The 15,177-nt window shown below is 44.8% G+C and overlaps 1 protein-coding gene and 1 long non-coding RNA gene across 4 annotated transcripts in view; both read left to right on the top strand.

The window, feature by feature from the left end:
* Positions 1–10,638, top strand: part of LOC144380166 (uncharacterized) — a 30,952-nt gene extending 20,314 nt beyond the window's left edge. For both annotated transcript variants that reach the window (XR_013444000.1, XR_013443999.1), the window contains exons 3-7: positions 961–1,168; positions 1,368–1,667; positions 2,281–2,452; positions 5,882–6,099; positions 10,509–10,638. This is a non-coding gene — a long non-coding RNA (uncharacterized LOC144380166). The remainder of the gene's footprint in view (positions 1–960; positions 1,169–1,367; positions 1,668–2,280; positions 2,453–5,881; positions 6,100–10,508) is intronic.
* A 1,713-nt stretch (positions 10,639–12,351) lies between these two features.
* Positions 12,352–15,177, top strand: part of GOLM1 (golgi membrane protein 1) — a 52,959-nt gene continuing 50,133 nt past the window's right edge. For both annotated transcript variants that reach the window (XM_036097675.2, XM_036097672.2), the window contains exon 1: positions 12,352–12,505. The gene's annotated coding sequence lies outside the window, so the exon portion shown is untranslated. The remainder of the gene's footprint in view (positions 12,506–15,177) is intronic.

Below are 15,177 nucleotides of genomic sequence, written 5' to 3'. Positions count from 1 at the left end.
TTCCACAGTGCACCACCCCTCTAAGGGCCTAGGTCCACTTTATATCTCACGAGGTTCACATCCTGGGCTATGGAAAGAGGCAGAAGGGAGTTGTTTGGGACGGAGCACAGCTGGGCGGCTGACAGGCACAGTCCTCCTGGGCAGTGCGTGGGGGCTTCTGGCTGCAGAGGAAGGTGACCCTCACCTGTCTCCAAGAAGAAAACTGGGTTAAGACAGGTCTGTGGCTGAGGCAAGTAGAGCACTCACTCAGGTGGAGAGTGGATAGGCTGGAGGCCTGGAAAAGCCTCCACCCCCCCAACCCCCCCCTCCGCCCCAGGCCTCCTGGGTGTCAAATTCAAAGACCAGCTGAACCTCTTTTTTGTTTTTCTGGTTTTCCTGTGCTAGTCCCAGCCTTAGGCCATGAACACAGAATGCCTAGATCAAGAGTCTGTGGACTTCTTCTCAGAATAAAAAGCTTAAATGCAGAAAAATAAAGAAACCAATCATATTGAAATACAGTTGTCAATATATTAAAAAACAAATGTGTGATATATATGTAATACGTGTGCTTGCTTACTATATTAATCAGATCAAGCAACCTTGATTCCAAAGTATTGATGTGCATACATGTTATTTGATGCAAATATGTGTTATGAAAATATCTGTGTGTTCTATTGGTTACGAAGTCATGGGTACTGTGAGTACTGTGAATGTTTTTAAGATTTCTCAATTTTAATTTCTAAAACATTGATAGTGACACCCACATGATCAAAAACTCTTTGGGGTCATCAATCATTTTTAAATGTGTTTGCTTAAACATTTGCCACCTGAAAACTAAAAATTTGATAATCAAAGATCAGGGATGGCTGAGTAGGCAGGAGGCAGAAGAAAATCCTGGAAATAGAAAAAACATAGATAAGAATCAAAAACGTTTATTTCTTTTTAATTTTTTTTTAAAGACTTTACTTATTCATTTGACAGGAGAGAGAGAGAGCATGAGCAGGGGGAGCAACAGAGGGAGAAACAGACGCCCTGCTGAGCAGGGAGCCCGATCTCAGGACCCTGAGATCATGACCTGAGCTGAAGGCAGATGCTTAACCGACTGAGCCACCCTAGTCAAAAACATTTAAAAAGAGGATGTTGGACTTGACACCTAAGGTCCCAACATTAGGACTCTCTGACTTGAGGGGTAAGACTCTCCTCAAGCTCCAGTCAATTCTTCCTCCTTCCCCTACTGTGTCAAAGCTGGACCATTGAAACCCAACTTGAGCAAAATCCTAGGGCTTCACTTGCCATTGATGTAGGTAATCCCAGGCCTTCCCAGGAAGGACAAAGGCTGCTAGCTGTCACTAAAGATCTCTCTTCTTCCTGTCCTTTTTTCGGAACAGGACCCACGGTTTTTAGCTGAGCACATGGCAACCCAGAGTATGAGCCTCTGTTTCCCAGCTACCTGGGTGGGTGTGGACGTGTGTCTAAGTTCTGGCCAAGGAATGTAATCAGAAATGTCATATGCAACTTCTAAGAGATGTCCTTAAAGCGAGGGAGCAAGCTCTTCTTTTTGTCCTGTCATCTGGGTGGAATGTGGAAGTGACAGCTTCAGCGGAAACACCCATCTTGGACCCTATGAACGAGGGTCACATCTGGGAGCAGTGAAGCCTGAACCTCTGCTGATTCTGCTGACCTGCCACGTAAGCCTAAGACTGTCCATTCGAAGACTTATTATGTGAGAGATCAGACCTCTGTGAGGTTAAGCCACTATCATTTAGGTTTCTTGTCACTGGAAGCTGAACCTCATTCTAAAGTGAGGTATAACGCGAATCTCCCTTTCTGGGTCTGAGGTTCGTGTCCCACAGAGTGGAATCCTACAGGGAAAAAAGATCTTTCCAGGTCCTTCCACCTGGTGAACTTCCTTGTACTTCCCCCTGGATCATTAGAGTTCGTTGTTGAGACCAAAAATTGCAGAGGGGGCTGGGGGCCACTGTTGGTATTGGGGGCAGGAGGATTTTTTGTTTTGCAGGATACTTAAATAAAGGTCAACAGTAGACCGCTCCCCCACCCCCATGAGTCATTGTTAAAAATCCGAAGTCTCTTATAAACAACAATAGCGTATTATATTCCTCAAACTTGCCAAGAGACTGGAACTGGATTATTTCAACCACTAAAAAGAAATGATAATCATGTAACGTGGTAGAGGTGCTGATTATTGCTACAATGGCAACCATATTACAATATGTAAATGTATTGAATTAACATGTTGTACACTTTTAACTTATACAATGTTGTATGTCAAATATATTTCAGTTTAAAAGAAGTCTCCTCACATTTCCAAATGCTCCCTGGGGTCACCGTACCCTCAGCTGAGAATCATTGCTCCGGACTCAGGAGACTGACCCTCTTGCCTGCTCACTTTAGAAGTTCTTTCTCCAGGCACCTGCCTGGCTCAGTCAATAGAGCATGCAACTCCTGATCTCAGGTTTGTGAGTTCAAGCCCCACATTGGGTGTAGTGATTATTTAAAAATTAAAAAGTCTTGTGGGGCACCTGGGTGGCTCAGTTGGTTGAGCGTCTGACTCTTGATTTTGGCTCAGGTCGTGATCTCAGGGTTGTGAGATTGAGCCCCGTGTAGGGCTCCACATCAGTGGGGAGTCTGCTTGAGATTCTCTCCCTCTGCCCCTCCCCCTGACTGACACATGAGAGCACGCACACACACTCTCTCTCAAATAAATAAATAAATCTTTAAAAATAAAAAATAAAATCTTAAAAAAAAAAGTCCGTTCTCATGATTAACACCGGGCAAGACCCATCCACTACCCACAAGGGTGTGACCTCACTGTGTCCTCTAGGTGGACACAGTGGTTCTTCACTCAGGTTGGTGGAAGATCTTGCTGGGTGTGGGGATCTTGCCAGACTTGGCAAGATAGTAAGTCAGTGGGAACATAAACTAGGAGAGGGAGCCTCTCTCCCACAGTGCTTAAGTACATCCTTGTATGAAAAAAAGAAGACACATCACAACAAAGAACAAAAGCTACCGAAATGAAATTGACATTTCAAACTATGTTTTCAAGAAAGAGCCTCTTTTTTCCCAACGTCATTGGAAAATCAGCTCTAGTGGAAAAGTCATGAGCCAGGGAACTTAGGTTTGTAAGTGTTTAAGTATTCTTAATATCACTGCCAAGTTAAACTGTGGATCTGTCATTCTACAGTCCTAAGTGTCAAGGTCAAAGCACTAACCCACTTCAGAAGCCTTCTCCGAGGAGGCTGAGGGAACATATTTTGAGAACAAAAGAGATGCAAACGTCTGCAAAAGCAGACGAACCACCTTTTCTAGAACAACGTCATTTTAGCACAAAACAGACACACACCACCCCCACTCATCCCAGGCTGGGGTATGATGGTGTATGTACAGAACCTCATATCATCAGGTTGGTCCCCAGATTCAGGAGACCCTCGGCTTGGCCTTTTTCCTCCATCTGCTCAAGGAAGCTGCCAGGCGTCACACGGCCCTTTCCCCTGCCTCTCCAGCTGGCTCCTTCCTGATCTATTGCTGTTGGACTGTTCCTTAACACGTATGTCACACCAACCAGAGACAACTGTGAATGAAGCTCAGTAAGTGCATCAGTTTTAAAGGCACTTGTAGGTCTCGCAACACACAAAGGCACCTTTTTTTTTACTGGTTTGCTCACTGGTAAGAGGCCTTTAAAATCTGGACAGTATTTCTTTCTCAACCTCAGAGCACGTTAAGGTTCATAACACCATGAGGGTATAACCGCACTGTTTTAAAACCCCAGTTAATACAGGACATTGAAGATAGTTATTTGAATGTCTAAAATTAGAAGCATCTACTTTAGAAAGATTATTCTTACTGTCTTTTGTACTATAACAACCTGGCTTTTCAAAGGTTTCAGATGATCAGTAAAAAAACTTCTCCCAACATAGGATTGCCCTTAACAAAAGACAAAAACCAAACCACTAGGATGCCCAGTTAAATTTGAATTTCAGATGAATAACAATTTTTTTTTAAAGATTTTATTTTATTTTATTTTGACAGAGAGAGACCCAGCGAGAGAGGGAGCACAAGCAGGGGGAGTGGGAGAGGGAGAAGCAGGCTTCCCGCGGAGCAGGGAGCCCGATGCGGGGCTCGATCCCAGGACCCTGGGATCATGACCTGAGCCGAAGGCAGACGCTTAACGATTGAGCCACCCAGGCGCCCCACAATTTTTTTTTAAGTATCTGACCCATGTAATATTTGGAACATACTTATACTAAAAACTTATTTATTTTTTATCTGAAGCTCACATGTAACTAACAACCCTATACCAATAACAAAAGGACTATGAATCAGAATCCTTTGGGCTGCTTGTGACAGAAATCCAGTGCCAACTGGCTTGAGTAAAATGGGAAACTAATTGGCCAACATCACTGAAAATCCAGGATAAATCTGGTTTCAGATCCAGCTGGATCCAGAAGATCAAATGATATCATCAACATTGGTGTTTGTCTTTCTTTCTCAGCATATCAGGCTGTTGTCTCCACATTGTGACCCTAAGAAGCTCTAGAGTTATATTCTCCCAGAATGGGCTGCCTTAGTGGAAAAAAAGAGCTGCTGTTTCCCAGTAGCTGAGGAGAATGTGTCATATGGAGTCTCGTTGCACACATTGGGTCACGTGCCTATCTGTGACCCAATCACTATAGACTCCAGGATTGTATTCGTCTCCTGCGGCTGCCATAATGAATCACCAAAACTGGGTGGCTTACAGCAGCAGAAGTTTTATTCTTTCATGGGAGTGGGGCTAGGGCTGGGCTCTCTCCAAAGGCTCTAGGAGACAATCTATTTCTTGCCCCTTCCAGCTTCTGGTGACTCCCAGCCTTTCTCCAGGCCTTCCTTGGCTTGTGGTCCCATCACTCCGGGCTCTGTTTCTGTGATCACATGGCTTCTTCCCCTCTCTGTCTAAACCCTCTCTGCCTTTCTCTTAGAAGGACACTTATAATTGTGTTTCTGATCCACCTGGATCATCCAGGATAAGTGCCTCAAGATCTTTAGTTTAATCACATCTTTTGCCCTCTAAGGGTAATGTTCACAGGTTCAGGGATTAGGACATGGAAATACCTTTTGGGGAGGTCACCATTCAGCTCGCTACAGACATTGAGGATTGAAAAGTCAGTGAGGGATGACTTGAAAACATGATGGTGCCGGTAACTGAAGAAGGGAAAAAGGCATTCTGGAAAGCAAACATAGCAAGATGTCTGAGACGAGGACTGTCTATTCTATTCCCTTCCATTGATGAGAGGTATTTAGTATTTGGAGAGTGTCTCCACTGTGCTGGGCTCTGGGCCACCCACAGGAGCTCCAGTCCAGGCTGAACTATTTATCCATGCAAGTGTTGGGGAGGATCCTGAGCTTCCCCTTCCTTTGGGAACTTTGCACTCATTACTTTGTGGGGCAGAATGTGGTGGGTTCTAGGGTTGGCTTCAATGACTGGGGCTTTTGAGCTTATTGTGAAAAAGGGGAGGGAAAGGGGAGCTTTCAGGCAGAATAGCAGAGCAAAGCCAGGCTCTGGGGAGCACAGAGTAGTGGCCTGACATGGTTTGAGGAAACTTGGACAGATAGCCTAGAATGGTAAGCTAAGATTCCGTATCGGCAAGGAAAGACCACTGAAAGTTTTTGGAGAGAGGGGTAATGTGACCTGAATTGTGTTTGGGGAAGATTATGATGCTGTATGGAATTTTGTTTAGTCTGAGGTTGACTCATGAACCCTTGGCAACAGGGCTGCATTTCTGTCTTACCCTCCCATCTACAATGGTTGCCCAATCCCAACTAGTCCCCTTGTTCTGTGTCATGCTTTTCTCCTTCTATGTCTGTCATCATGCTGGAGTATCTCGCCTTCATGTTTCTGTCTTTACAGAAATATCCATGCTTCTGGCTCCCGCAGCACACACGGCTTCCTTGGGGCTGAGGTTCTGCAGTGCAGGACAGCCAATGGCGACCAACAGCAGAAGGTGATTTCTGGAAAGTTCTAGAGGGCAGATTTCCACCAAATTCTACTGGCACCACAATTTCTCTGCCATCCAGGGAACCATAGCCATGCTCTCTCCAGTGAGATCTTGGTCTCCTTCCTCTCAGGTAGATGGGTAGATGGGGAGCTCTTACTTGGATGATCTATGTCAGCCCTAAGGGGTACTGGCTGCCCCATATATTTGCCATTCCCACATTTTTTACGGTTCTCTTTGCATCTTACCAGCCAAGCCCTTGTTAGTCCAATACCCTGCTATAATTAATGATTTTTTTATATTAAACTTGCCCTGTTCAAATTACTGTGTTTTCTCTCTCCTGCTTGGGCCCACACTGATACACCATCCTTCTAGATCTAGGCTGTCCAATATGGTAGACACTAGCCACATGTGGCTACTGAGCCCCTGAAATGTGACAGATACCAAGGAAGAACTGAATTTTTTTTTTAAGATTTTATTTATTTTAGAGAGAGAGAGAGAGTGTGTGTGAATAGGGGGATGGGGCAGAGGGAGAGAATCTCAAGCAGACACCATGCTGAGCACAAGCTCCATGTACAGGTCGATCTCATGACCCTGAGATCATGCCCTGAGCAAAAACCAAGAGTCGGCTGCTTAACCGGCTGAGCTACCAGGCACCCCAAGAACTGGACTTTTAATTTAATTTAAATTTTAAAAAAACTGGAGCAGTGTAAATACTTAATTACCTGAAAAACGTCTCATTAACATTTTATGAATTATGTGTTTAAATGATAATACATTGGATATAGTGGGTTAGAAAAAATACTTTAAAATTATTTTCACTTGTTTTCTTCTTACTTTTTTTAATGCAGCTACTAGAAAATTTAAAATTATATATGTGGTGGGGTGCCTGATTGGTTCAGTCAGAAGGGCATGCAACTCTTGATCTTGGGGTCATGAGTTCGAACCCCACATTGGGTGTGGAGATTACTTAAATAAAAAAATATAAAAATAATAAAATTATACATGTGGCTTAATTCCATTTCTATAGGATAGCCCCTGTTCTACATCCACTTTCAATATACTCTCTCCTGATTTTCCTAAATAGGTATGATTTCTGCCTCCCTTTTGCCCTTTGAATTTCTTTGGATATTTGTGGGGGACATTTGCTAGTTTTTTTTGCCTGCCAGCATTCTATCTCCTCTTTTTATAGGCATCTCAATCTCCTTTTTTGGGGAAAATGTCCCATGGCGGGTAGCCTTGATGAGAATTAGTGGCCCCATCCCGCTGCAGAAACCAGAGGAGTTGTCCCTGTTAGCCTGGGGGGCTGGGCTCAGAATCAACTAGAAGCCTCCTCTGGACACTGTGTATCTTGAGCAAGCATTACAAAGACATGGGGTCAGTTGGGGGGTCCTATTTCTTAAAGATGCCGCAGTGTGGCACATAGAATACACACTCCTGCTGTGTCACTTTTGCTCTGATTTCTGCTGCCTAGCCTTCTGCAGCATCCAGGTTTTCCAAACTGATTGGAAACCAATCAGTATGATTTCACTGGTTCTCACCATTGATTCTGTGAGACCCTGACATTTATCCAGTTAATTCCCCTTTTCCTTAAGATTGATAGAGGCTGTTCCTGTTGTTTGCCACCAAGAACTCTAATTGATACTGCACTGATGTTGTCCTACTATGTATTACATTTAGCTCCAGCAAATTCTAGGCTATGGGGAAAGTCTAATAATTAAAGGGTAAACTTAAGAGTTGGGCTTTGGGAAGCACAGAAACCAGCCCTCCAGAACTATGTGCCGAGGAAGATGAGTACTGTCATTGAGGTAAGTGCATATCAATATTTTTCAGTCCTCGAATCATCACTTTGTTCATTCCAGGAACAGAGTGTAACAGACCAGCTAAGTTGAGGACCCTGTGGTAGGCAGAATAATGGTCCCCCCAAAGATGTCCATGTCTTCATCCCTGGAGTCTGTTAATGTGACCTTACATCACAAAAGGGACTTTACAGATGTGATTAAGTTAAGGGCCTTGAGGGGGAAAGATTATCTTGCATTATTTGGGTGAGACCAGTTAATCACAAGGATCCTAAGAAGTGAGGAAACTTTCCCAACTGGATCCGAGAGATGTGACTATGGAAGCAGGATTAGAAAGATGTTACTAATCATGAGATTGCTGGTTTTGAAGAGGGAGGCAGGAGGTCACAAGCCCAGGAATGCAGACAGCCTTTAGGAGCTAGAAAGGGCAAAAAAGGGGTCTTCTCTAGAGCCTCCAGAAAGGAATGCAGCCTTGCTGACACCTTGATGAAAGTTTTGACCTACAGAGCTGTAAGATAGTAAATTTGTGTTGCTTTAAGTTGAATGATTTGTTAGGGCAGCAAATAGGAAACTTATATAAGGTTCATCCCTTGAGCTGGAGAGGACATTGCTTTGATTGACAATCTACCAAGGCTGTATCCCTTGGAGATGGGGGGACATTCCTGTATGAAGACAGTGTGCTACTAGCGAGTGAGGGAAAGGATCTTAGCCAAAAGGCTGAGAAGCAATGGAAAAGGATGTTGAATAAACAAAACATGGATGCCCACTGCAACCAACCACCACAGCCCCTTGCACATCCGTTAATCAAAATCTTCCCAATTGAATTTTTAGGGCTGGAGATTGATTAGTTTAAGTATTTTGGGTGAGAAGCCATGAAGAAATTGAAGAGTACTTTATAAAGAATGCAAATCTAGTATATATATATTATATGTGAAATATATATATACATATACCTGCATCTTTACAATGCCAAATTTCGGGGCATCTGGGTGGCTCAGTTGGTTGAGTGACTGACTGTTGGCGTCGGCTCAGATCATGATCTCAGGGTCCTGGGATCCAGCCCCGCATTGGGCTCCACGCTCAGCAGGGAGTCTGCTTGAGATTCTTCTTTCCCTCTTCCTCTGCCCCTCCCTCTAGCTCATGCACTCTTTCTCTATCTAAAATAAATAAAATAAATAAATAAATAAATAAATAAATAAATAAATAATTTTTTTATTTCTTTAAAATGCCAAATTTTTTTTAAATGTCAAATTTCATAAGGAATCTCATGAAACTTGAAAAGGACTGCTTCCTCCTCAGCAAAGATGTATTGATTCAAACTGCCCTAACACCTAGACATGTAGACCTGTTTCATAAAGTGTTTAAGAATCATGGGCTGGGCAATTGCACTACTAGGTATTTACCCCAAAGACACAAATGTAGTGATCTGAAGGGGCACCTGTACCCCAATGTTTGTAGCAGCAATGTCCACAATAGCCAAACTGTGGAAAGAGCCAAGATGTCCATCAACAGATGAATGGGTAAAGAAGATGTGGTACATATATACAATGGAATATTACTCAGCCATCAGAAAGGTTGAATACTGCCATTTACATTGACATGGTTGGAACTGGAGGGTGTTATGCTAAGTGAAATAAGTCAATCAGAGAAAGACAATTAGCATATGATTTCACTCATATGTGGAATATAAGAAACAGCACAGAGGATCATAAGGGAAGGGAGGGAAAACTGAATAGGAAGTCATCAGAGAAGGAGAAAAACCATGAGACACTCTTTAACTATAGGAAACAGAGAGCTGATGGAAGGGAGGTGGGTGGGGGGATAGGATAACTGGATGATGGGTATTAAGGAGGGTACATGATGTGATGAGCACTGGGTGTTATAGGCAACTGATGAATTATTGAACACTACATCTGAAACTAAGTATGTACTTTATGTTGGCTAATTGAACTTAAATAAAAAAAAAAAGGGCAGCTGGGTGGCTCAGTCAGTTAAGCGTCCGGCTCTTGATATCCGCTCAGGTCTTGAGCTTCAAGCCCCACTGTGGGCTGTATGCTGGGTGTGGAGCCTACTTAAAAAAAAAAAAAAGAATCATGGGTTTAAGTATGGCAAACAGTATGGAGAAGCCTCAAAAATTAAAAATAAAACTACCATATGATCCAGCAATTCCACTTCTGGGTACTTATTCAAAGGAAACAAAAACATTAACTCAAAAAGATATATGCACCCCCATATTCACAGCAGCATTATTTATAATAGCCCAGATATGGAAACAACTTAAGTGTCCATCAGTGGATGAATGGATAAAGATGTGGTATGTGTGCATATATATGCATACACACACACATAGTGGAATATTATTCAGCCATAAAAAGACAGGAAATCCTACCATTTATGACAACAGGGATGGGCCTTGAGGGCATTACGCTAAGTGAAGTCAGAAAGACAAATGCTGTATGATTTCACTTATATATGGAATCTTAAAAAAAAATTCATAGAGAAAAAAGATCAGACTTGCGGTCACCAGAGGCGGTGGGGCGAGGAGTGGGGAATTGGAGAAAGGTCAAAAGGTACAAACTTGCAATTGTAAGATAAATAAGTACCAAGGGATGTGATGTACAATGTGATGACTAGCGTTAACACTGCTGTATTATATATAGGAAAGTGGTTAGCAGAGTAAATCATAAGTGTTCTCATCACAAGGAGAAATTTTTTCTTCCTTTTTTCTTCTTTCTTCTAACAGTCGTATCTATATGGGAAGATGGATGTTAGCTGAACCAACTGTGGTAATCATTTTACAATATATATAAATCAAACCCAATGCTGGACACCTTATACAGTGAGATATGTCAATTATTTCTCAATAAAGCTGGAAAAATATCACTGGCTTAGTCACTAATTAGTTGTTGATACATGAGGAACACAGTGCAAACTTACTTAGAGGCAAACGAGGTAGAAGTTATGGCCCACCAGCCTAAGAAGGCAAAATATAACTTAGGGGAGCCAGAAGGAGCAATTTATTGTACCTGTCCAAAAATCCTGATTGTGGTCACCTAAAGTCAGTAGAAGATTAGAAAGAAGTGATACAAGTCATTGGAAAAGCCAGGGCTGATGTCCAACACATCCCCGACTTTTTGCAGTCTTAGTCCAGCAGGGCAAGAGTCTAACAGCAGGTCACGAAAGTATCATTTCCGGCTATAGAATATTACTCTAAATTCAGTTAAGAGGTTTTGGCTCAACTGGGTGTTATATGCAAACAATGAATCATGGAACACTACATCAAAAACTAATGATGTAATGTATGATGACTAACATAACATAATAAAATAAAATAAAACAAATAAATAAATAAATAAAGAGGTTTTGGCCCATAAAGGATCCTTTTCCTGAATTTAAGGAGACCATGCTCAGGTGGCAGTAAGGAATCTTGGTCACCTTTCTCAAGGTGAGTCTTTGTTCTGGTTGAAAACCATTTTGGCTGTGAGCATTCCCTTAGGAGTTTGTGTATTTACTTGTGTTGTGTTTTGCTGTTGTTGTTTTGTGTGTGTGATTGGGATTTGGGAAGGGTGAGAGGAAGAGGTTCCTTTCCCAGAAACCGGAGCTAGGTAGGCTTGAAAAGAGATAAACCTAGAATTATTCTTAGTGCTGACCATGTTGGAATTATCTGGCAAGCTTTATAACCAACAAAAGTTCCCGCGTTTGGGTTCAGAACTCTGGAGGTGGGACCCTGGCATCCAAATACTGCAGAAGCGCCTAGCTTATTTTCGCATCTGGCCGGCGCTGTCAGGGTTAAGAACCATTGTTTTAAAATTTTCTAGTACGAACACCCTGTAGATCTTTCGTTTTTGGCACCCTCTCAGGGAGGTGTGGCCTAACGGTGCTTCTCAAACAAATGTGCGCGCTGGGCGCTGTTTAAAATTCAGACTCCCAGGCTTCATCCTTAGAGAATACTAGAAGATCACACTTGGCGCAGGGTCCAAGAAGCTTCATTTTATCCACAAGTAGTCCGGAGGGTCACAGTCACGGAAAATTAAAGCTTGAGGGATAACAGTCGTGGGGAGATTAGGAACTGGGAAGGACTGGTGGAAGAAATAACCCAAACTTGTGAGGACAGACTCCCCCTAAATTCCTGTTATCCGTTGGCCCCTTTTCCTCTGGGCAGTTTGGGCCGGGACCAGTGAGGGAGACGTGAGTGTGGCAAGGTGGGTGGCGCTGGATATAGTTGGCCCTACAGTCCGGAAAATTCCCTCCGGACCGGGGTGGGGGTGAGGTGAGGGGTTTCTCTGCTCTAGGTCCCTTTGCTCCGCGCCGCCCCTTCCCACCCTTGCGCCTCGTTAGGGAGCGTCGGGCCCGCTCCCCTGCTACCTCGAAGCCGCGTCCCGCAGGGGCGCCCGGGGGGGGTTGGGGGGCGCCGCGGCCGAGGAGGGGGCGCGACCCCGGCGCCCGGGCTAGGGCGGAGGAGCGGCCGCGGGTCAGGGCGCGCGCACCGTGGAGCCGGCGTCCGGGCGAGGCCCCGGCCTTGCCTCCCCGCGCTCGCGGCGCCGCCTCCTCCCCACGCCGCCGGCGCGGTCCGGGGGCGGGGACTCGCCGCTGCGGAGGCCGGAGACGCGGCGGCGCTGGGCGCGGCGCGGGGCGCACGGCGCGGAGCCGGCGAGAGCGCGAGGCCGGCGGCGGGAGAGCGGCGGGCGGTCCGGGAGCCGGGCCCGCAGCGCTGAGCGGCCGCCGGAGCCGCGGCAGGAGGTGAGTGCGCGGCGCGGGTGCCCCAGCTCCCGGGCCGCCCTGGCCGCCTTCCCTCTCCCTGGTTCTTCCCCGGCCCGGGGCCCCGCGCCCCGGCCGCAGCCTGTCACCGGAGCCCCCGAGGGGCCCAGGCCTTCGCCCCGGGGCCGCCTCCGCCCCCAGGTCCCCGGCCGCCGCGAGGGGCTGTGCGAGGGCTCTCTGCCCCGGCGGAGACCGGTCTGGGGCGTGCGGGGCCTTTCTTTTTTGTTCTCCGCTTTGTCACGCGCGTCGGCATCCGAAGTCGAAAGCGTGCAGCCCCGAAGTCGCACTAGTGCGGGTCCCGCGGGGGTGACTGGCGCCAGGGGAGGGCGGGTGGCCGCCGCGCGCCGCTCACCGCTCACCTCCGCGTCCTGGCGCTCGGGCGCCGCGGGTGCCCACGTTGGCAGCGGTCGCGTCCGGGCAGGTGACCGGAGCCCGTCTTGGGGATGCTCCAGGTTCCTTCCTGGGTGTGTATTTCCCACCTATGACTGTGTGGAGCATCCATAGAACTTTTGCTCCGCTGTAAAAATAGCCTCCTGGGTTTATATATAGTTTCTGTTTCACACCCTGTTTGATGTTTGTAATGATTTTTTTTTAAGGTAAAATAAGAAAATACCTGCTTTGATGAGTGTTCTTTTTAGCGGAATTTAAGGACCATTGTATTGGGAATGCCATGATGTTGCTGGTCATTTTCAGATACCCCTTTTCCAAATTTGCATAACCAAACTTGTGTGGCTTTCATGGGTCGGAGATTTTCTTTGTCTGGTTTGGGGTCTCCGAGGCCCTACAGCTCGAAATTCCGCAAATGTTGAGGGACATTCCTAGGGGTGGATTGTTAAGATGTCCCACAGTCTGATGAGATATTTAACAGCTTTCGAGTGACTCTGTTTGGCTTATAGCCATCAGATTGACTCAAATATCGGCAGTTTTAGTATTTTTGAAATTTTTGGAGCATGAAACCAGAAGAGCAGTGGAGTCTCTTGGCGGTGTGGTCCTTCCTGTTTATGTTATAGAAGATTAAGGTAAGCTCATGCATGGGAAGAATAATTTTATTTTATTTGTAAATAAAAAGCAGTAATTTGGTAAGACTTGCTGTCCCTAGGCCAGAACTCAATTTTTAAGGTATCAGTGGTCAAAAAGACATTGAATTCTGAGGATGTTTAAGAAAACAATCAGCTCTTCCAGATGTATTTTGTTCTCCTTTGGAGAAGTTATCACATTTTTCCCCCATTGGTTTTGTTCAAAAATGAAGCACCAAGAATGAGAGGAAGGAATGGTTGGGGGGCTGGGGGGTATCAGATATGGACGATATTGCTCTTGGGAGCTAAGGAAGCCATCTTTCTAATTGCTGGCCATGGGCCTAGTTATTGATGAGGGTTGAAAAGATTTTGTATTATATTATTTTTTGAGGGGTGGGGCAGAAGCAGAAGTGAGGATGGTTGACTGTGTCAGGCCTGGGGGTTTTTGTGGCCACCCAGCAGGGAGGAAATTGCTGACCCCATTGAAAATCCTATGAATGTGCAGACAGGCTTTCTGCATCAGAAACACAAAGGGTAGAAGGGCAGAGCCTGGGGAAACTGCCTCTCCAGGAAGGAGATGGAAGGTTGGGGTATCACTTCTAGCAGGCTGTGCTAAGCAGAGTTCCCTGGCTGGTTCTTTAGTGAAAGGAAGCTTGAAGGTGGCCTGGCCCCCAGAGAAGGCCAGCCCCAGGAAGGGAGGGTGGGAGGCCAAGATGAGGGATGAGAGGCCCCATGCCCTGGCTTTAATGTAGTTGTATTCTTTCATTACCTTTTTTTTTTTTTTTAATGACCTAAGGTGAGAAATAACATCCATTTTTGGATAAGGGAAAAAGAAACACTTCTTTTTTTGTTGTTGTAAAAAAAAAAAAAAAGACTTAGTTTTTTTTTTTTTTTGCACAAAAGTAGGAATGGTCTTGATAAGCTTTTGTCTCACTTTATAAAAGTGTGAGTGTTATTTCATTTGCCTGCTCCCCGCTTCCTCTAGCAAAAAAACATTCTTAGGTTGTGGTCATTTTCTTTTTTAGACTTTTCCAGTTACTGATGACATTACATGAAAAGACTTGGCTTGAAGTTTCAGAAGTGCTTACCAAGTTCCCAGGGAGTCCACTTTGTTTCACACAGTGAATTTCCTACACTTTCAGAAGAAAAAAAAATCATGCCTTCTCTGATTGTTACAATATTTTGATCTTATTTTTATTTAAAACCTTTCAGGGTTGTGTTAATAGAACTTCCCCTAGCTAAGATTTTGAAGATTGATTAGTGCCTGACAGGAGGAAGAGATACGTAAGAGTACTACATGACATGATCATGGGGACACAGACGGTGGTTTGCTCTGATTTCCAAACTTTCTTGATCGTTCTCATTAGTTTAAAAAACAACTTAAAATTAAGTCAATGTTATATATCAATTTACTCAATTAAACAAATGTTTAGCACTCGTCTGTATGTTACTAATTTATAAATTAGGTGCATGTGCTATTGTTACTGTCTTGTATCTCAAGGCCCAGGATACTCTTAGGGCTGGATTCATGCTTAGTGACAGTGGCGGTAAAGCCCTCTTTCATATACTCCTTGAACTGTGAGTATTTTTGGCCTGTTTCTTGTCAGATCTGATTATATCATCATAGGTTTTACTTTG

The sequence above is a fragment of the Halichoerus grypus genome, chromosome 14, assembly GCF_964656455.1.
Source record: "Halichoerus grypus chromosome 14, mHalGry1.hap1.1, whole genome shotgun sequence".
Classification (NCBI taxonomy): domain Eukaryota; kingdom Metazoa; phylum Chordata; class Mammalia; order Carnivora; family Phocidae; genus Halichoerus; species Halichoerus grypus.
The sequence above is the reverse complement of the archived record's forward strand: the minus strand, read 5'-3'. Positions and strand labels throughout refer to the sequence as shown.